The sequence below is a fragment of the Haematobia irritans genome, chromosome 3, assembly GCF_050003625.1.
Source record: "Haematobia irritans isolate KBUSLIRL chromosome 3, ASM5000362v1, whole genome shotgun sequence".
Lineage (NCBI taxonomy): Eukaryota > Metazoa > Arthropoda > Insecta > Diptera > Muscidae > Haematobia > Haematobia irritans.
Window position 1 is genome coordinate 10,022,559 of NC_134399.1, and position 21,809 is coordinate 10,044,367.

General features: G+C 27.9%; 1 protein-coding gene across 3 annotated transcripts in view; it reads left to right on the top strand.

The window, feature by feature from the left end:
- The window catches only part of norpA (no receptor potential A), a 253,955-nt gene that overhangs the window by 3,878 nt on the left and 228,268 nt on the right, over nucleotides 1-21,809 (top strand). For all 3 annotated transcript variants that reach the window (XM_075298702.1, XM_075298700.1, XM_075298701.1), the window contains exon 2: nucleotides 12,660-13,400. The gene's annotated coding sequence lies outside the window, so the exon portion shown is untranslated. The remainder of the gene's footprint in view (nucleotides 1-12,659; nucleotides 13,401-21,809) is intronic.

Genomic DNA, 21,809 nt, shown 5'->3' on the forward strand with positions numbered 1-21,809 from the left:
CACTTCTAGTTTGGGTAAATCCACCAAATGCCAAAATTTTTACAGTTTTGTGCCACTTTCGTTACAACTTTGCCTTTTTTTTGGTCGTTCATACTTTTTTGCCACTATACGCCACATTTTTAACAGTTTTGTGCCACAATGGGCACAATTGTTTCGCCTGAAGATATGTAAAGAAAATTTCTCTGACTTCTCAATTCAAGAATTGAATTTCGATAAAATGGCGGTAAAATTATTATTTTCGAATAAAGATAAAAAAATGTCGCTCAAAAAACTGATAACATTTACTTTTTTCGTATTTTTTTCTGTACATAACAAATGTGCCACTCTTTGCGCCACTTTTTTAAAATTTGTGTTCAAATTTTGTGTGATACTTTTTGTGCCACCTTTTAGTAATTAACAATGGTAACACTTCCCGTTACAAAAATTATTAACCTATTTCCACCACTTCTAGTTTGAGTAAATCCGGGCAATTAAGGAGCCGAGATTCCGCTTACCCATTAAAATTAGCATCGAAACTTCCGGTATATTTTTTAAAAATCTTAAGTAAAATGGTTTGGCGTGGAGATAAAAACACTGACAAATGTAATACTGAACAAGTATAGACAGCACTAAGTTCGGCCTAATCTTAAATACCCACCACCATGAACCAAATATTACGGTTCCCTTTGAAATTTCAGGAGGGCTTGAAGACTTGAGGACACTTCCCGAAGATAAATTTAAAGATCTCACCTATGAGGACTATATCAGATTCCGGATTTATAAGAACCATTTTTGTTTGAGTTTTATAGGAATCATTAACATCTCTTGTAAGTGTGCAAGAAAATTATAAAATAACGTCTTGACTTGAAATCTTAAATCTGTAGAAGTAAAATCTGGAAATTTTACATTGAGTTTCAAGCAATTTTCATGATCAGTGCGCCTTCTACACCCTCAAGAAGTGAAGTCGGTCTATATGGAGGCATTACCAAATGGACCGATAAAAACTTAATCCGATACACGTTTTTGTGAGCCTAAAATACCAGAATATTTACAATTTCAGGCAAATGGGATAAAAACTTCGGATTCTAGAAGCCCAAGAAGTTAAATCGGGAGATCGTTCTTATGGGGGCTATGCCAAAATATGGACCGATACTCACCGTTTTCGGCACACCCCTTTATGACCCGAAAATACCACTAGATTTCCAATTTCAGGCAAATAGTATAAAAACTTCGGATTCTAGAACCCCAAGAAGTAAAATCGAGAAATCGGTCTATATGGGGGCTATACCAAAATATGGACCGATACTCACAATTTTTGGCACACGTATTTGTGGTCCTACAATACCTCTAGATTTCCAATTTCAGACAAATTTGATAAAAACTACGGTTTCTATAAGCCCAAGACCCCAAATCGGGAGGTCGTTTTATATGGGGGCTATACCAAAATATGGACCGAAACTCACAATTTTTGGCACACGTATTTGTGGTCCTACAATACCTCTAGATTTCCAATTTCAGATAAAAGACGAGTTTGTGCAAAATTTCAGCACGATTGCTTCATTATTGAAGACTGTAGAGTGATTACAACAGACAGACGGACAGACGGACATCGTTATATCGTCTTAGAATTTCTCCCTGATCAAGAATATATATACTTTATATAGTCGGAAATCGATATATCGATGTGTTACAAACGGAATGACAAACTTATTATACCCCCGTCACCATTCTATGGACATTTTGTAAGGAAATAAGTTTTGGAAGAAAATCAGCAAGATAGACATTTAACAACGCACTAAAGGGTGTTACGGTCAAAATTTGGTCAAGGGAAAACGCGTGTAAATCGGTGAAATCGTTTATTTAAAAAATCAAATTAAATTTATTTTTCAAGTTCAATTAGTATAAAATTCAGGAAAAATATTCAGTTAGGCTTTCGCTTTTCCAAATCCGAATTGCCGGGCCTCACGCTTGACACCCTTCTTCCACCTTCTTCGCCGCAGAAAGCCAGTTTGCCTTGAACTGCTGCTCGTCCTTAGCAGTTTTTTTGGTCTTCTTTAGGTTCCGCTTGACAATAGCCCAGTATTTCTCAATTGGGCGGAGCTCTGGCGTGTTGGGAGGGTTCTTGTCCTTGGGAACCACCTGCACGTTGTTGGCGGCGTACCACTCCATGGCCTTTTTACCGTAATGGCAACATGCCAAATCCGGCCAAAACAGTACGGAACAACCGTGTTTCTTCAGGAAAGGCAGCAGACGTTTATTCAAACACTCTTTCATGTACATTTCTTGGTTGACAGTCCCGGAAGCTATGAAAATGCTGCTTTTCAAGCCACAGGTACAGATGACTTGCCAAACCAGATATTTCTTTGCGAACTTTGACAGTTTTATGTGCTTGAAAATATCTGCTACCTTTCCCTTTCCTTTTGCCGTATAAAACTCCTGTCCCGGAAGCTGCTTGTAGTCGGCTTTGACGTAGGTTTCGTCGTCCATTACCACGCAGTCAAACTTCGTCAGCATCGTCGTGTACAGCCTCCGGGATCGCGCTTTGGCCGTCGTATTTTGTTTATCATCGCGATTTGGAGTCACTACCTTCTTGTAAGTCGATAGTCCGGCTCGTTGTAGACGATACACCCAGCTTATTTGCGGCATCTCGGAGAGAGAGGTTAGGGTTTCGCTTGAAACTACCGGCAACTCTCTTTGTCGTCTCAGCGGCTTCCGGTTTTCGATTTCCCCACGATCCAGACTTCCTGGCTGTCGACAAACGTTCCCCAAACACTTTAATTACATTTGTAACGGTTGATTTGGCAACTTTTAGCGATTTTGCCAGCTTTGCGTGCGAGTAGCTCGGATTTTCGCGATGCGCGAGCAAAATTTTGATACGCTGCTCTTCTTGCTTGGACGGCATTTTGACAACTGAAGAGTGAATTCCAAAATCAAAATAGGAGCAACATTCTACACACACACACACCTTCAAAATGAGGGGTGTTCAGGTTTGCTAAATGCAAAATTGAAAGAAATACGTCAAGTTTATATTGACCAAATTTTGACCGTATCACCCTTTATCAGCCAACCTGTTATATATAAAATAAATAGATTGTCACAAAACTCTCTCATTCATTTTATTTCAATGGTTAACATCTGTCCCGCTCGAACTCTTTTTATCCGGCTATTTGCAAGATAAAAGTTAATGTAAGCCCTAATTGAATTTACCCCTCGTTTTGTTGACTACGAAAATCCCTTTTTCAAGTACTTAACTTCTCTTTGTTTTTGCTCACTGGTACTCTTGGTTGGCAATTTTGATAATTCTGGGTTTTAATGGGAGTAAACAACATTGCCTCAAAACATTGAAGATTTTTACACGAATATCCTTAAAAATCTCCATTTTTAGCCATTTGTTCTTGCAATTAACAACATGTTTCACGTTTCATTTCATGGTTCAAAAAGGATGACAGTTACATATGTTTTCTCCTGCCCTGGCTTACTTTATGAATGGTCGTAAATGATTTTTTTTTCTGGGAGGGGGTGGTGATGACGTACAATGTAATGAAAATGGTGTTTGTCCCACTCATTACTGAAAGGTGTTTGATGCTGAGGCCTTAACATTATCCCTTCCCCTGTGCTCTTCTTCTCTTTAGGGAATTTTACTCTTTAAATACTCTTAAATGAGGATTGAAATGACACCATGGTTCGTGCTGGTACCTGGTAGTTGCTTGCCATTAGTCTTAGCTTTTGTACATGTTGTCATGTAATGCTTGGGGGTATTTCGAAAGAAACTTGAAATCATAGCATACCTGTAGGCGTTCTCAAAATCCCATTTGAATACTCGGTAAAGACAATTAAGAGTAACACACATGTGGAACGAAACTAAAAGGACGAGGATTATCATACGGGTGAATTTAAAGATATTAAATGCCAAGGAATTTAAAAAGAAATTCTCAATGCTCTCACAATGTGCGTGACGTAAATGATGAGGGATTTTTCTAAAGTAAAAATTATGAATAATGAAGTTAGTGTAGCATTTTGCTTGGATGCTTTTAGCAAGCTAATCATAGCCACTGAGACTCCATTGTATAACTTAGATGGTTTTAGTTTAGGCTCACTATCCCTAAGTACACATTTCCGGCTTTTGCAGATATTAGGGAAACGTTAAATAACATGAACCCGAGTACAATTATAGCGTATTAACATAAGGCCGGAAATCTACTAAAAGTGGATTTAAAACACAATTGCCACAGCTCGTAGAAATCTACCAAAAAATGGTGGATTTTTTACTGTTTGGTAAAATTTTGACAAAATTTTCTGTAGAACTAAATTTTGACAAAATCTTCTATAGAAATAAAATTTTGAAAAAATTTCTATGGAAATTAAAGTTAGACAAAATTTTCTATAGAAATAAAATTTTGCAAAAATATTCTATACAAATACAACTATAAGAAAATTTTCTATGGAAATTAAATTTAGACAAAATTGTCTATAGAAATAAAATTTTGCAAAAATATTGTACAGAAAAAAAAAATTTGCAAAAATTTTCTACAGAAATAAAATCTTGATAAAATTTTCTACAGAAATAAAATTTTGACAAAATTTTCTATAGAAATAAAATTTTGACAAAATTTTCTATAGAAATAAAATTTTGCAAAAATTTTCTACAGAAATAAAATGTTGACAACAATTTCTATAAAAATAAAATTTAGGCAATATTTTCTATGGAAATGAAATTTTGACAAAATTTTCTATAGAAATAAAATTTTGACAAGATTTTCGATAGAAATAAAAATTTGACAAAACATTATATAGAAATAAATTTTTGACAAATTTTTCTATAGAAATAAAATCTTGACAAATTTTCTACAGGAAATAAAAGTTTTAAAAATTTTCTACCAAATTAAAATTGTGACAAAATAGAAATAAAATTTTGACAAAATTTTCTATAGAAATAAAAATTTGACAAAACGTTCTATAGAAAGAAAAAGTTTGACAAATATTCTATAGAAATAAAATGTTGACAAACAAAAAAAAATTTCTATAGAAATAAAATTTTGCCTAAATTTTCTCTAGAAATAAAATTTTGACAAAATTTTCTATAGCATTAAAATTTTGACAACATTTTCTATAGAAATAAAAATTTGACAAAACGTTCTATAGAAAGAAAAAGTTTGACAAATTGTCTATAGGAATAAAATTTTAACAGAATTTTCTATAGAAATAAAATTTTGACAAAATTTTCTATAGAAATAAAATTTTGACAAAATTTTCTACAGAAGTAAAATTTTGACAAAATTTTCTATAGAAATAAAAATTTGAAAAAACATTCTATAGAAATAACATTTTGACACAATTTTCTATAGAAATAAAAATTTGACAAAACATTCTACAGAAATAAAATCTTGACAATATATTCTACAGAAGTAAAATTTTGCCAAAATTTTCTCTAGAAATAAAATTTTGACAAAATTTTCTATAGGAATGAAATTTTGACAAAACTTTCTATAGAAATAAAATTTTGAGAAAATTTTCTATATTTTAATGCTATAGAAAATTTTGTCAAAATTTTATTTCTATAGAAAGTTTTATCAAAATTTCATTCCTATAGAAAATTTTGTCAAAATTTTTCTTTCTGTAGCAAATATCGTCAACATTTTATTTCCATAGAAAAATTTGTCAAAATTTTACTTCTGTAGAAAAATTTGTCAAAATTTTATTTCTATAGAAAATTTTTTCAAAATTGTATTTCTATAGAAAATTTACTCAAAATTTTATTTCTATCGAAAATTTTGACAAATGTTATTTCTATAGAAAATTTTGTCAAAATTTTATTTCTATAGAAAATTTGGTCAAAATTTTATTTCAATAGAAAATTCTGTTAAAATTTTATTTCTATAGAAATTTTGTCAAAATTTTTTTTCTATAGAAAATTTTCGTAAAATTTTATTTCTATAGAATGTTGTGTCAAATTTTTATTTCTACAGAAAATTTTATCAAAATTTTGTATTTCTGTAGAATATATTGTCAAGATTTTATTTCTATAGAATGGTTTGTCAACTTATTTCTTTAGAAAATTTTGTCAAAATTTTATTCCTATAGAAAATTTTGACACAATTTTATTTCTATAGAAAATTTTTGCAAAATTTACTTCTATAGAAAATTTTGTCAAAATTTAATTTCCATAGAAAATTTAGTTAAAATGTTATTTTTCTATGGAAATAATAAATAAAAAAATTCTCTATAGAGATAAAATTTTCTATAGAAATAAAATTTTGACAAGATTTTCTATAGAAATAAAAATGTGACAAAACATTATATAGAAATAAAATTTCAACTAAATTTTCTATGGAAATAAAATTTTGACAAAATTTTCTATAGAAATAAATTTTGCAAAAATTTTCTATAGAAATAAAATTTTGGCAGAATTTTCTATAGGAATAAAATTTTGACAAGATTTTCTAAAGAAATAAAAATTTGACACAACATTCGTTAGAAATAAAATCTTGACAATATATTCTACAGAAATAAAATTTTGCCAAAATTTTCTCTAGAAATAAAATTTTGACAAAACATTCTATAGAAATAAAATTTTGACAACATTTTCTATAGAAATAAAATTTTACGAAAATTTTAGATAGAATTTTCTATAGAAATAAAATTTTGACAAAATTTTCTATAGAAAAAAATGTTGACAAAATTTTCTATAGAAATAAAATTTTGAGTAAATTTTCTATAGAACTACAATTTTGAAAAAATTTTCTATATAAATAAAATTTTGACAAAATTTTCTACAGAAGTAAAATTTTGGCAAATTTTTCTATGGAAATAAAATTTTGACGATATTTTCTATAGAAAGAAAAATTGTGACAAAATTTTCTATAGGAATGAAATTTTGACAAAATTTTCTATAGAAATAAAATTTTGACAAAATTTTCTATAGCATTAAAATTTTGACAAAATTTTTTATAGAAATTAAATTTTGACAAAATTTTCTATAGAAATAACATTTTAAGATAATTTTCTATAGAAATAAAAATTTTCTATAGCATTAAAATTTTGACAAAATTTTCTATAGAAATAAAATTTTGACAAAATTTTCTATAGCATTAAAATTTTGACAAAATTTTCTATAGAAATAAAAATTTGACAAAACGTTCAATAGAAATAACATTTTGACAAAATTTTCTATAGAAATAACATTTTAAGAAAATTTTCTATAGAAATAAAATTTTGACAAAATTTTCTATAGAAATAAAATTTTAACATAATTTTCTATAGAAATAAAAATTTGACAAAACATTCTATAGAAATAAAATTTTGACAAAATTTTCTATAGAAATAAAAATTTGACAAAACATTCTACAGAAATAAAATCTTGACAATATATTCTATAGAAATAAAATTTTGCCAAAATTTTCTCTAGAAATAAAATTTTAACATAATTTTCTATAGAAATAAAAATTTGACAAAACATTCTATAGAAATAAAATTTTGACAAAATTTTCTATAGAAAAATTTTGACAAAATTGTCTATAGCATTAAAATTTTGCCAAAATTTTCTCTAGAAATAAAATTTTGACAAAATTTTCTATAGAAATAAAATTTTGGCAAAATTTTCTATAGAAATGCAATTTTGACAATATTTTCTATACTAATAAAATTTTGACAAAATTCTCTATGGAAATAATATTACTGTTTAAAAATTCTCAACGATAACGCTTCTGGCATGAGGAGTTTACCCACCTTTCCTTATGAATGTGGCTATAAGCTTTCGTTTGTTCTCCTTAAGAAGACTTGAAAAGGAAATTCCTTGCTTAATTTAATGGCCACCAAAATCTACGGACCCCAATCTGTTGGATTTTTGCACGAGGAGCATTGATTGTAGTATCCTTCTTCAGGTACTTTATGTGGATCACATCACTTTCCGGCACAGTTTTCATCTTCATCTGAAAATGTTCGAAGGATGCAGTCAGAGTGGTAAAAAAAAACGCCACCCAATGCACCGCCAGTTATGTACAAAAAACCTAATGCAGAATATGCCTTATGCTATTTTGTCAAATGCCTATTTTCTCAGGTATCCTGGTCATCTGCAATCGGTGGTCTGTCAATATAAGTTCGTGATTTCCTTAGAGTTTGAAAATGTTCGTTTTTTTCGCAGCTGGATTAAAGTTTGCTATGCACCTCTACAGACACTTTCATTTGCATGCCAATAAAGCCGTGTAGTTTTTATGGGAAAAAGTGAAAAAAACAATCGATAAAATAGCTATGCATTCTCCTCTCCTCCAAGCAAAAAATTCGCAGGATTTTCTGGGCAAAAAAATGTAATAAAGATAACCATTGGTAGGGTAGCCATAAATCCATTTTTTGGCGCTAAAGGAAATACTCATTAAGAAATTGCATAAAATTTCATTTTGTAGCTAAGTATTTTTTCCTTTTGCTGGATTAAAGTTTGTTATGCACCTCTACAGAGCATTTCATTTAATTTCGGTCTAGGTTAGTGCAGTTTTAATTTTTTTTTGAAAATGGCAACTCTGCGAAAATAGCCATAGTAGGTGGGAGATTAAGCAAAAGAGCAACCAAACGGAACAACAAAATTAAAGAACACTCTGGACAAAAAACTAGCACCAAATCAACACTAAAAGTAGAATGCACAAATGAAAAAAATGTAAAAAAAAACCATTTTAGCACCAAAAGCAGTAATCACTGACAACGACTAGGTTATATCTAAAAACTTTTTTACAAACAAACAATCAGTGATGCTGAAATTGTATACCCACCCAAAACAAGAGGAAAAAAATCATCAAACAAAACAAAATACTCTGAAGCTAACACCCAGCGATAAACATTAAAGTGTAAAAGATGAAAAAAAAACACAACCTAAACAATTAAAACAAAAGTCTTAGCTGCAAGCCATTTGGAAATAAAATAGATTTTATTTACTTTCCACGATGTACTAGTTCTTGTATTCATATATGTTTTTTGTTGTCTATATTTTTTTAAACATTTTCTGAACAAATGGAAAAATAATAACAAAAACCATAAGAACCACAGCAATGGCATACATCGACAGAGGCCACACATGATAATGCATTAGCAGCAGCATTTCACCCACATTCAACCTGGCCTACTCAATAAAAAAATGTACTCACTAATTTGTAGAACATTTGTGTTAATTGTTCTCTTTCTCTCATTATATGATATCTCTACATATGATATGCTGTCACTATCTAAAGAGGGGTTATAATAAACTACCCATTGTCTTTGTAACCTGTGGAAATATAGGTTGCCACAAAATAACAAAAACAATGTATCTAAAGGAGAGAGTAAACATCAAATACGATCTTTCAATGTGTCTCTGTCTCTTGTAATAATTTCCTAGCCCCTAATAATGGAGATATTGTATTGATATTTTCTACTGTACTTGCTGTGGGAGTCAATCAGGTATACGCAAAAGTCCAACAGATCGAGGTCACTGTTGCCACAGTTGGTACCAAAAATGGTAGATTTTTTACTGTATGGTAGATTGGTAGAATTTTTTACGGTTTAGTAAATTTTGCAAAATATTTTGACAAAATTTTGTATAGAAATAAAATTTTAACAAAATTTTCTATGGAAATAAAATTTTGACAAAATTTTCTATAGAAATAAAATTTTAAGAAAATTTTCTATAGAAATAAAATTTTAAGAAAATTTTCTATAGAAATAAAATTTTGACAAAATTTTCTATGGAAATAAAATTTTAAGAAAATTTTCTATAGAAATAATTTTTTTTCTATAGAAATAGAAATAAAAATTTGAGTAAATTTTCTATAGAAATAAAATTTGTTTAAATTTTCTATAGAAATAAAATATTGATAAAATTTTCTATAGAAATAATATTTTGACTATATTTTTTATAGAAATAAAATTTTCTATAGAAATAAAATTTTGACAACATTTTCTATAGAAATAAAATTTTGACAAAATTTTCTATAGAAATAAAATTTTGCAAAAATTTTCTATAGAAATATAATTTTGAAAAAAAAATTTTCTATAGGAATAACACTTTGTTGAAATTTTCTGTAGAAATAAAATTTTTACAAAATTTTCCATAAAAATAAATTGTTGACAAAATGTTCTATAGAAATAAAATTTTGAAAAAATGTTCTATAGAAATAAAATAAATAAAATAAAATATTGACAAAATTTTCTATAGAAATAAAATTTGACAAAATTTTCTATAGAAATAAAATTTTGACAAAATTTTCTATAGAAATAAATTTTTTACAAAAGTTTCTATATAAATAAAATTTTTAAAAAAGTTTCTATAGAAATAAAAATTTTGTTAAAATTTTCTATAAAAATAATTTTGTTAAAATTTTCTATAAAATTAATTTTTTTCAAAATTTTCTATAGAAATAAAATTTTTAGAAAATTTTGTTAAAATTTTCTACGGAAAAAAATTTTCTGTAGAATTAAACTTTTAACAAAATTTTCTATAGAAATAAAATTTTGCAAAAATTTTCTATAGAAATAAAATTTTGCAAAAATTTTCTATAGAAATATAATTTTGCAAAAAAATTTTCTATAGGAATAACATTTTGTTAAAATTTTCTGTAGAAATAAAATTTTGTTGAAATTTTCTGTAGAAATAAAATTTTGACAAAATTTTCCATAAAAATAAAATTTTGACAAAATTTTCTATAGAAATAAAATTTTGATACAATTTTCTATAGAAATAAAATTTGTTTAAATTTTCTATAGAAATAAAATATTGACGAAATTTTCTATAGAAATAAAATTTTAACAAAATTTTCTATAGAAATAAAATTTTGATAAAATTTTCTATAGAAATAAAATTTTGATAAAATTTTCTATAGAAATAAAATTTTGTTAAATTTTCTATAGAAATAAAAAAATGAAAAATTTTCTATAGAAATAAAATTTTGACTATATTTTTTATAGAAATAAAATTTTGACAAAATTTTCTATAGAAATAAAATTTTTTATAAAATTAATAAAAACAAAAAATTTTGACAAAATTTTCTATAGAAATGAAATTTTGACAAAATTTTCTATAGAAATAAAATTTTGACAAAATTTTTTATAGAAACAAACTTTACAAAATTTTCTATAGAAATAAAATTTTGTTAAAATTTTCTGTAGATTTAAAATTTTGACAAAATTTTGTATAGAAATAAAATTTTTACAAAATTTTCTATAGAAATAAAATTTTAATAAAATAAATAGAAATAAAATTTGGTTAAATTTTCTATAGAAATAAAAAAAGAAAAATTTTCTATAGAAATAAAATTTTTACAAAATTTTTTATAGAAAAAAAAAAAAATTACAAAATTTTCTATAGAAATAAAATGTTGTTTAAATATTCTGTAGATTTAAAATGTTGACAAAATTTTGTATAGAAATAAAATTTTTACAAAATTTTCTATAGAAATAAAATTGACAAACTTTTCTATAGAAAAAAATTTTTATTAAAATTTTCCGTAGATATAAAATTTTGTTAAAATTTTCTGTAGATTTAAAATTTTGCCAAAATTTTCTATAGAAATAACATTTTGACAAAATTTTCTATAGAAATAATATTTTGCTAAAATTTTCTATAGAAATAAAATTTTGCAAAAATTTTCTATAGAAATAATTTTTTTGCAAAAATTTCTATAGAAATAAAGTTTTAACAAAAATTTTCTATACAAATAAATTTTTTGCAAAAATTTCTATAGAAATAAAGTTTTGACAAAATATATAGAAATATAGAAATAAAATTTTGCAAAAATTTTCTGTAGAATTAAACTTTTAACAACATTTTCTATAGAAATAAAATTTTGCAAAAATTTTCTATAGAAATAAAATTTTGCAAAAATTTTCTATAGAAATAAAATTTTGCAAAAATTTTCTATAGAAATAAAATTTTGCAAAAAAATTCTATAGAAATATAATTTTGCAAAAAAAATTTTCTATAGGAATACAATTTTGTTGAAATTTTCTGTAGAAATAAAATTTTGTTGAAATTTTCTGTAGAAATAAGATTTTGTTGAAATTTTCTCTAGAAATAAAATTTTGACAAAATTTTCCATTAAAATAAAATTTTGACAAAGTTTTCTATAGAAATAAATTTTTCACAAAATTTTATATAGAAATAAAATTTTGAAAAAAAATCCTATAGAAATAAAATTTTGACAAAATTTTCTATAGAAATAAAATTGTTACAAAAGTTTCTATAGACATAAAATTTTGAAAATAAGATTTTTCTATAGTAGTTTTTTGGTAATTGGATACATAATTTTCGAGGAAATAACATAGTTGCGACAAATATGTTACAAATTTCCAATAAAAAAATAATAGTTTGCTCTTGAAGCATGTTTGAAGTGATCATATTCCTTCTCTGGGTGCAGACGAGCAGTTTAGAAATTATAGCAACATAAAGTTTATTGCAAAAAATATCGGCAACTCTATACTACTTTCTACTATTGTGAATGGTATAAAACAATCGTTCTTTTTTCATATTTTTTTTTTGTTTGATCTTTATTTTATTAAAGAGTATCAAATACAAATACCTGGTGGAGGGCATATAAGCTTCGACTCGGCCCACCTTAATGTCTCTGTTATTCTGTGTTATTGTTGTTTCTATAATTTTGTTGTTGTTTATTTGCTCCAAATGTTCTCCCAATTATGTGCTTCTTCTTGTTTTCTACTTTCAGTAATAAATTGTACGTTCAACCGAATCGATGATCATCGCTAGCCTAACATACGAGAGTAAGAACAGCAACAACAACAACGCTATACACCCCCACCTCGTGCAAACAATACTTTTCGCGCCTAACCATTAACTAAACAAAACCAGCAAAAGGAATTTTCGGCATAAACATACACAAAAAATGGCATAGCAAACATTAAACCCCAAAACCAAACAAGAGGAAAGTCAAGCAAAAGCAAGCAAGAAAAAAAACCACACTGTTTGAAACGAAAAAAAAATATAATCAAATAAAATAGAATAGTAGTGAATTGTGTTATCGTGTTTTCTTGTACAGAAGAAAAATAATAATAATATTTCAGTCAATAAAAAAAATTTATACACGCGACTTTATCTATCCCCCTGTATGCTAAGAAGAAGAAGGGTGGTATTCGTTTCTCCAATAAATCGAAAAAATGAAAAATTAAATTTTGCAAACAATTTCAATGAGAAGAAATTCCCTCTGGTTATTTATAAATTTTCATCTATTGCTTGCCATCAAAGAAAAAAATCAGTGAAGTGAGAAAACATTAAAAAGAAAAAAAAAACCCAATCAAAAGTGCATGTTTCCAGTGTTATGAATATCGTTGTTAATTAAAAAAGAATAGAAGTAGTGAAGCAAATTAATTGATTATTGTTCTAGTTTCTTAATGGCATAACTTCATCTTACGCGCGAATACACAAATAACTGCAATAGGGACATTTGAAGGTAAGTCATTTGAAAGTAACGGTTCTTTGTGTACAACCAGCTAATGTTGGTTAAGTGAAAATCATAAATATAAAATAAAAAATAGCTCTTTAAAAAAATTAAATAAAAATTTAATATCTAATGGATAGTAAATAAATGAAAAATAAATAAATAACTTAAATAAATAAGAAATTAAGTCTATAATAATAAAAAAGTAAATAAATAATTGAAAATCATTTATTTAAAATAATAACAATTACTAAACAAAATAAAAAATCTAAATAATAAAATAAAAAATTGAAGATATAACAAAAGTAAACAAATAAAATAATAAATAAATTAAAATACATATGAATAAATGAAAAAGTAAAAAAATGTGTGTATAATCCCAGCAAACAAATTGGAAGTTGTTCTACAAACATTTGTTTTAAAGAGCATCCCGTAATCCCCCATAATTTTTTTCCACTTCCGATGCAGTCCTTTTCGACAAATCCACAAAAATTTCTTTTAAAGCGCATCCCGGGATCCCCTATCGATTTTTTTCCACTTCCGATTCAGTCCTTTTGGACAAGTTTTCGAAAGTACGGAATTAGGCCGTTTTAAGTAAAAATTAAAGTATTGGACAATTAAATTTCGCAAAAAAAGAATTGAAAATCAATGAAAAAAGTTGACAATAAAACAAAAATAAAATCATCTCCGCTGGGATTTGAACCTGTGCCCTGTGACTTTTCCACATCCATGGAAGTTCTTTTCAGAAGGTTTTGCAAATTACAATAATTTTTAATTTTTTGTTGTAAAAATATATTTATACAAAAATATATGCCGAAAACAAAAACAAAATAAAAGCAATGTATAAGCAAATATTTTTTTAGAAAAATATTTAATAAAAAAATTTGTCTTAAGTGAGATTTTAACCAGCCTTCTATATTTTTTCATTCGTAATAAAAAAAACATCTCAGGAAGTAGTTAGAATGTCAAGCCGTGGTGTCATATTAGGTTCATATCACAAATATTTGAGTAGACGTTTTGATGCATCGCCATCAATGCCGTTTATGGCTGAGTGTGCTACGGCGTTCTGTTATGGTGCCAACAGACCCAGGTTCAACCCCCTGTGGAAGCAAATAAAATTTTCAATTTTCAAAAATTAGATAATAAGGAAATAAAAGTATAACAAAAACTATTGATAAAAATAAAAAGTGAAATTGAAAAAAAAAATTTTGCTTGTTAGTTTTTTTTAATTTCTTCATCAAAATGAACTTCCAAGGCACAACTTCTAAAGCAATGCAAAGGATCCAAAATGGAATACTTCCGTCCCATGACAAGCCCATGTAAAATTCATTGGAGATCCAATTGGGGGGATCCAAATTACTTTTTTGGAAACTGTTTTTTCGATGGGATATTAATACATAAAAAGTAATAAATAATGATTAAATAGGTGGAAATATTTTATTTCACCATATTTAAATAAATAAATTTAATAAAACCATTGATTTGATGAAATGAAAATCATAAATTTAATATAATAAAAATCATGAAAAAAATAAACAAATGGACTACATAATGAAAAATAGGTAAATAAAATAATAAATAAATAAAAATACATATAAATATATAAAAAATTATTTATTTTAATAAAAAAATAAATCAATATTAAATAAATAATGATTCAATATGGTGAAATATAATAACAAATAAATAAAAATTAATAAATGCCATAAAATTTTTAATAGAAAATCATGAATTTAAAATAATAAATAAAAATTTTAAATAAAAGCAAAATTGTAATACAAAAAAAAAATAATAATAATAAGTAAATAAAATAATAAATAGATAAAAATACATATAATTGAATAAAATTTAAGTATATAATAATATAAGTTAAATAAAAAATAATAATACGGTGGAATAAAATAACAAATAAATAAAAAATTCAATAAAAACTATAGGTAAATTTGTTAATTGAGAAAATAAATTTAAAATAATTTGTTATAGATTCCGGCACACGGCGGCTAAATTTTAAATTTGTTAATAGAAAATAATAAATTTAAAATAATTTGTGATAGATTCCGGCACACGGCGGCTACCGATATCGCTTAAAAATCCATGCCTCCTCCCTTGGGGTATGATTACCACCTTTCGGAACCGCTTTCGAATTACTCGAGGTGGACTCCAACTTGGTCCGTGAATGTCTCCTTTTCGGTCGCGCCTAGACTAAAGCTTACATGTCGTCGCGTCCCTGTCAACCTTCGAAGAACGTGTTCTACAAAATGCCTTACTGCCTCCCAGTTCCTTTCACTTTGTACCACTTTGTGGATTATGTTTCGCACAGACACATGTCCAATTTAATCTGAAAGCGCTCTCTGCCGTTCGGCCCACTGGCTACATCTAAAGAATTTCTGCTCGGCAACATCCCTGACCTTTTCTTATAGTGTACAGGGGTATATATGCAGTTTCCTAAGCTGAGTCATATAATACGTCATTTCCCCATATTTTCTCTCTCGTCATAATTGTATGTCGGTTATAAGTCGGTGTGTTCACCTGCCTTTGTCTCCTTTCTCCATGGTCCCTACTATTTATTTTTCGTGCCTCGAAACCCTTTTTCCGCTCAATCGCCTTGAGGTCTATTGCGATCGTTTCTGCTCTTACTAATGCGGCTTCACCTATGCGTTATGCTGAAGTGATTCACAGGGCTACGTTTCTCTGAACTGAAAGCAGCTTTTTCGCTCCAGTTCGTCTCTGTAGGGTCGAGATAAAAATCATTAAAAACGATTTAATAAAAAATAAATCAATTAATCACTCGACTTTTTTGCAAAATTGTTGGCAACAAGTGTATATTATTTATATAAACGGGGAAGGCCGTGATTTAAATCTGTTTTAACATTGCCTCCTCCAGACCAGATATCAAAGGGAAATAATTTTTTAAAGATGAGATTTTTTGTAGTTTCTTAAGCATGAATACCGACATCCCGTTGCGAATTTCAGGCGATACTCATTGAACCATTTCCGCCATAATTTCATATACTTGCAATCCCTTAATCATATTTTTATACCCTCTACCATAGGATTACATTATTATTACACACAAAAAAAAATTTTTCTGATTCAATCACGAAATTATTTGATCCAATTAATTTTTTAATTGAAATGTCTTCAATCACAGAATTGATAGTATCAATTAAAAAATTAATTGACAGTCAATTAAAAAATTAATTGATCCAATTAAATATTTAATTGATACTATTAATTTGTGTGATTGATTTTTATTTCAATTAAAAAATTTGTTGAATCAATTAAATTTTTAATTGAATATTTTTTAAAACTCAATTAAGATTTTAATTGGAAAAATTTTCGTGAAATTTTTTTCTGTGTAATTATATTATATTTATTATATTAACTTATTTTACCTTCTGTTTTCCGTTTTTATACCCTCCACCATAGGATGGGGGGTATAATAACTTGTTCATTCCGTTTGTAACACATCGAAATATTGCTCTAAGACCCCATAAAGTATATATATGTTATTCTAGGTCGTGGTGAATCTCTGAGTCGATTTGAGCATGTCCGTCCGTCCGTCTGTTGAAATCACGCTTCCGAACTTTCGAATGAAACAAGCTATCGACTTGAAACTTGCCATAAATAGTTGTTATTGATGTAGGTCAGATGGTATTGCAAATGGGCCATATCGGACCACTTTTACGTATAGCGCCCATATAAACCGATCCCCAGATTTGGCTTGCAGAGCCTCTTGGAGGATCAAAATTCATCCGATCCGGTTGAAATTTGGTATGTGGTGTTAGTATATGGTCTATAACAACCATGCAAAAATTGGTCCATATCGGTCCATAATTATATATAGACTCCATATAAACCGATCCCCAGATTTGAACTCCGGAGCCTCTTGGAAGAGCAAATTTAATACGATCCATTTGAAATTTGGTACGTGGTGTCAGTATATGGTCTCTAACAACCAAGCAAAAATTGGTCCATATAGGTCCATAATTATATATAGCCTCCATATAAACCGATCCCCAGATTTGACCTCCGGAACCTCTTGGAGGAGCAAAATTTATCGGATTCGGTTGAAATTTGGTACATTGCGCTAGTATATGGCCGCTAACAGCCATGCAAAAATTGGTCCATATCGCTCTATACCAAAATTTTATTTCTATATTTCTTTTATTATTATAGAAAATTTTGTCAAAATTGTATTACTATAGAAAGTTTCGTCAAAATTTTATTTCTATAGATAATTTTGCCAAAATTTTATTTCTATAGAAAATTTTGCCAAAATTTTATTTCTATAGAAAATTTTATCAAAATTTTATTTCTATAGAAAATTTTGTCAACATTTTATTACTATAGAAAGTATTGTCAAAATTGTATTTCTGTAGAAAATTTTGTTAAAATTTTATTTCTGTAGAAAATTTTTTCAAATTTTTATTTCTATAGAAAATGTTTGTCAAAATTTTATTTCTATAGAAAATTTTGTCAAAATTTTATTTCTATAGAAAATTTTGTCAAACTTTTATTTCTATAGATAATTTTGCCAAAATTTTATTTCTATAGAAAATTTTGTCAAAATTTTATTTCTATAGAAAATTGTGTCAAAATTTTATTTCTATAGATAATTTTACCAAAATTTTATTTCTATAGAAAATTTTATCAAAATTTTATTTCTATAGAAAATTTTGTCAAAATTTTATTTCTATAGAAAGTTTTGTCAAAATTTTATTTCTGTAGAAAATTTTGTTAAAATTTTATTTCTGCAGAAAATTTTGTCAAAATTTTATTTCTATAGAGGATTTTGTCAAAATTTTATTTCTATAGAAAATTTTATCAAAATTTTATTTCTATAGAAAATTTTGTCAAAATTTTATTTCTATTGAAAATTTTGTCAAAATTTTATTTGTATAGAAAATTTAGTCAACATTTTATTTCTATAGAAAATTTTATCAAAATTTTATTTCTATTGAAAAGTTTGTCCAAATTTTATTTCTATAGAAAATTTTGTCAAAATTTTATTTCTATAGAAAATTTAGTCAACATTTTATTTCTATAGAGGATTTTGCCAAAATTTTATTTCCATAGAAAATTTTATCAAAATTTTATTTCTATAGAAAATTTTGTCAAAATTTTATTTCGATAGAAAATTTTGTCAAAATTTTATTTCTATAGAAAATTTTGTCAAAATGTTATTTCTATAGAAAATTTAGTCAACATTTTATTTCTATAGATAATTGTGCCAAAATTTTATTTCTATAGAAAAGTTTGTCCAAATTTTATTTCTATAGAAAATTTTGTCAAAATTTTATTTCTATAGAAAATTTTGTCAAAATTTTATTTCTATAGAAAATTTAGTCAACATTTTATTTCTATAGATAATTTTGCCAAAATTTTATTTCTATAGAAAATTTTATCAAACTTTTATTTCTATAGAAAATTTTGTCAAAATTTTATTTCTATAGAATATTTTATAAAAATCTTATTTCTATAGATAATTTTGTCAAAATTTTATTTCTATAGAAAAATTTATCAAAATTTTATTTCTATAGAAAATTTTGTCAAAATTTTATTTATATAGAAAATTTTGTCAAAATTTTATTTCTATAGAAAATTTTGTCAAAATTTTATTTCTGTAGAAAATTTTGTTAAAATTATTTCTGTAGAAAATTTTGTTAAAATTTTATTTCTGTAGAAAATTTTGTCAAAATTTTATTTCTATAGATAATTTTGTCAAAATCTTATTTCTATAGAAAATTTTGTCAAAATTTTATTTATATAGAAAATTTTGTCAAAATTTTATTTCTATAGAAAATTTTGTCAAAATTTTATTTCTATAGAAACTTTTGTCAAAATTTTATTTCTATAGATAATTTTGCCAAAATTTTATTTCTGTAGAAAATTTTGTTAAAATTTTAGTTCTGTAGAAAATTTTGTCAAAATTTTATTTTTATAGAAAATTTATTCTTTTATTTCTATAGAAAATTTTCCCGTATGGACTATCTTACAATTTAGAAGACGATGTTAAGGATTTTTTAAGATACCTTGTTATCGGCAAGTGTTACCGCAACCCAAGTAATTCGATTGTGGGTGACAGTCTTTATTAGAAGTTTCTACGCAATCCATGGTGGAGGGTACATAAGATACGGCCTGGCCGAACTTACGGCCGTATATACTTGTTTGATTTCGGTTTGTTGCTAAAATAATTGGAAGTATTTAAATGACATTTTCTTTCTAGTGTCTAGAGAGAGAAATACTTAATGATGTAGAGTGATCACCCCATGGCCATTGTTAAACCATCATAGAATATCACTCTATTGTGCTTCTAATTTCTCTACGGTTTACATAAATCTTGGTTAAAACTGTCCTCGTTAATGCTTCATTTTGTTATGGAACCTGAATAGAATTTTCCTTTGTTCGCATTATGTAGATGTTCTTCAGGTTGTGAACATTCTTTGGGGGGGGGGGAGGTTAGTAGATATTGTTGTCATTACTTCCATAGAATAGTCGAGCAAAGTTGTTTTATTAGCTGTTATTATGATGTAGCTGCACTAATAATGGCAGCAAGACGATGAAATGTGAAACATGCTCTAATGTCTGGCATAATAGTCAGTCATAGTAATGATGATAATAATAATAATAGTTTTAATAGACAATTACAAAAGCTTCCATTTTCCCTTCTTTGCTCTATGGTGGTTCATGAACATAGCTTGTAAGCCATTAAAGGCAAATTTCATTAGGTAAACCTAGATAACCAGACCACCATTAGAGGTCTGGATATGAACTGGGGGCGCCTAGACCAGAGGTAGGTCAAATGTGTGAATAGATGTGTTCTGTGGTATATATAGGTGGATAAGAATAGTTGTATATGTGTAAACCCCTTATCATCCATGTAGAGTGTCCCAGTCTTCAGTCATTACGTCAATCATCTACCTATTCATTGACACACTATAACCTAAGCGTTAATGTTTAATACCCTGTCACACGTATGAAATCTCTTTTCAAACATACTGCTAATGTGTTATAGTTTCGTTAACTTCAAAAGGTGGAATTTCCATGGGCCGACAACAGATGGGCCTTTAAGTGAAAAAAAAATATTTCAAAGGTTAAAAACTAAATTAATTATCCCAAACCCTTTCCATTGGCCGTGGTTTCACTAGATAGTAGAAGAAATCTCGCTCTTCATTAATTATCATTCAAATCTCATCTTTATCACTTAAGATCCTATACAGAGTCATTCCATTTACTGAACCTAAAGTATTTGAAACTATTAACTGGAACCGGAATATCCCATTCGTTCCATTGGCCGTGGTTTCACTAGATAGTAGAAGGAATCTCGCTCTTCATTAATTATCATTCAAATCTCATCTTTATCACTTAAGATCCTATACAGAGTCATTCCATTTACTGAACCTAAAGTATTTGAAACTATTAACTGGAACCGGAATAATTTCGATCTATTACCGTGGGCCTTTAACTAAGATAAAATTTGGCTTTCGGAGTCCCTCATCGTATTAAATATGTTTTTCAATGTGGGCCAACAACCATTCCGCCTCACTGCCGCCACCAGCCCGTCCTGAACAAAGTCGTGGCGAGTCATTCTACGGATATGGGTCGGGTGACATGCCTGCAATACTTGGTACATTGTCTCCTGTCGCCACTCGGCTCTGGTTGACAGGATTCGATGCTATGATCCTGCACGGTAATAGGTTGGGAGCCACCGTGGTGCAATGGTTAGCATGCCCGCCTTGCATACACAAGGTCGTGGGTTCGATGCCTGCTTCGACCGAACACCAAAAAGTTTTTCAGCGGTGGATTATCCCACCTCAGTAATGCTGGTGACATTTCTGAGGGTTTCAAAGCTTCTCTAAGTGGTTTCACTGCAATGTGGAACGCCGTTCGGACTCGGCTATAAAAACGAGGTCCCTTGTCATTGAGCTTAACATGGAATCGGCCAGCACTCAGTGATAAGAGAGAAGCTCACCAATTTGGTATCACAATGGACTGAATAGTCTAAGTGAGCCTGATACATCGGGCTGCCACTTAACCTAACCTTGGGTAACCGTGAACCCCAGTTTGTTGTATTGAGTGTACTGCTATCTCGCCACCAACTCCTCTTGGTTCCGATGATATATGAGACCACTGAAACATAGCTTGCTGGAAACAGTTCATGCCTCATGAGATTGGTAATTGGCGCTAATGGGCTCTTCAACATCCTAGTGCAGGCCGACGTCGGATACAACAACCTGGGAACTCTTTACAATTATCAAATCTGTTTTCCTCCGACGGAATATATGTGCTTCTCGACGTGCATTGGACAAATTTTCCGCCACGCCTTCGCCAGTAACTTATCTTGTACAAAATTGTGACGGATCGGAATCCAGAGTGATATGACAAATAGTCTCTTGACGACCGCTCTACAACGCCTCT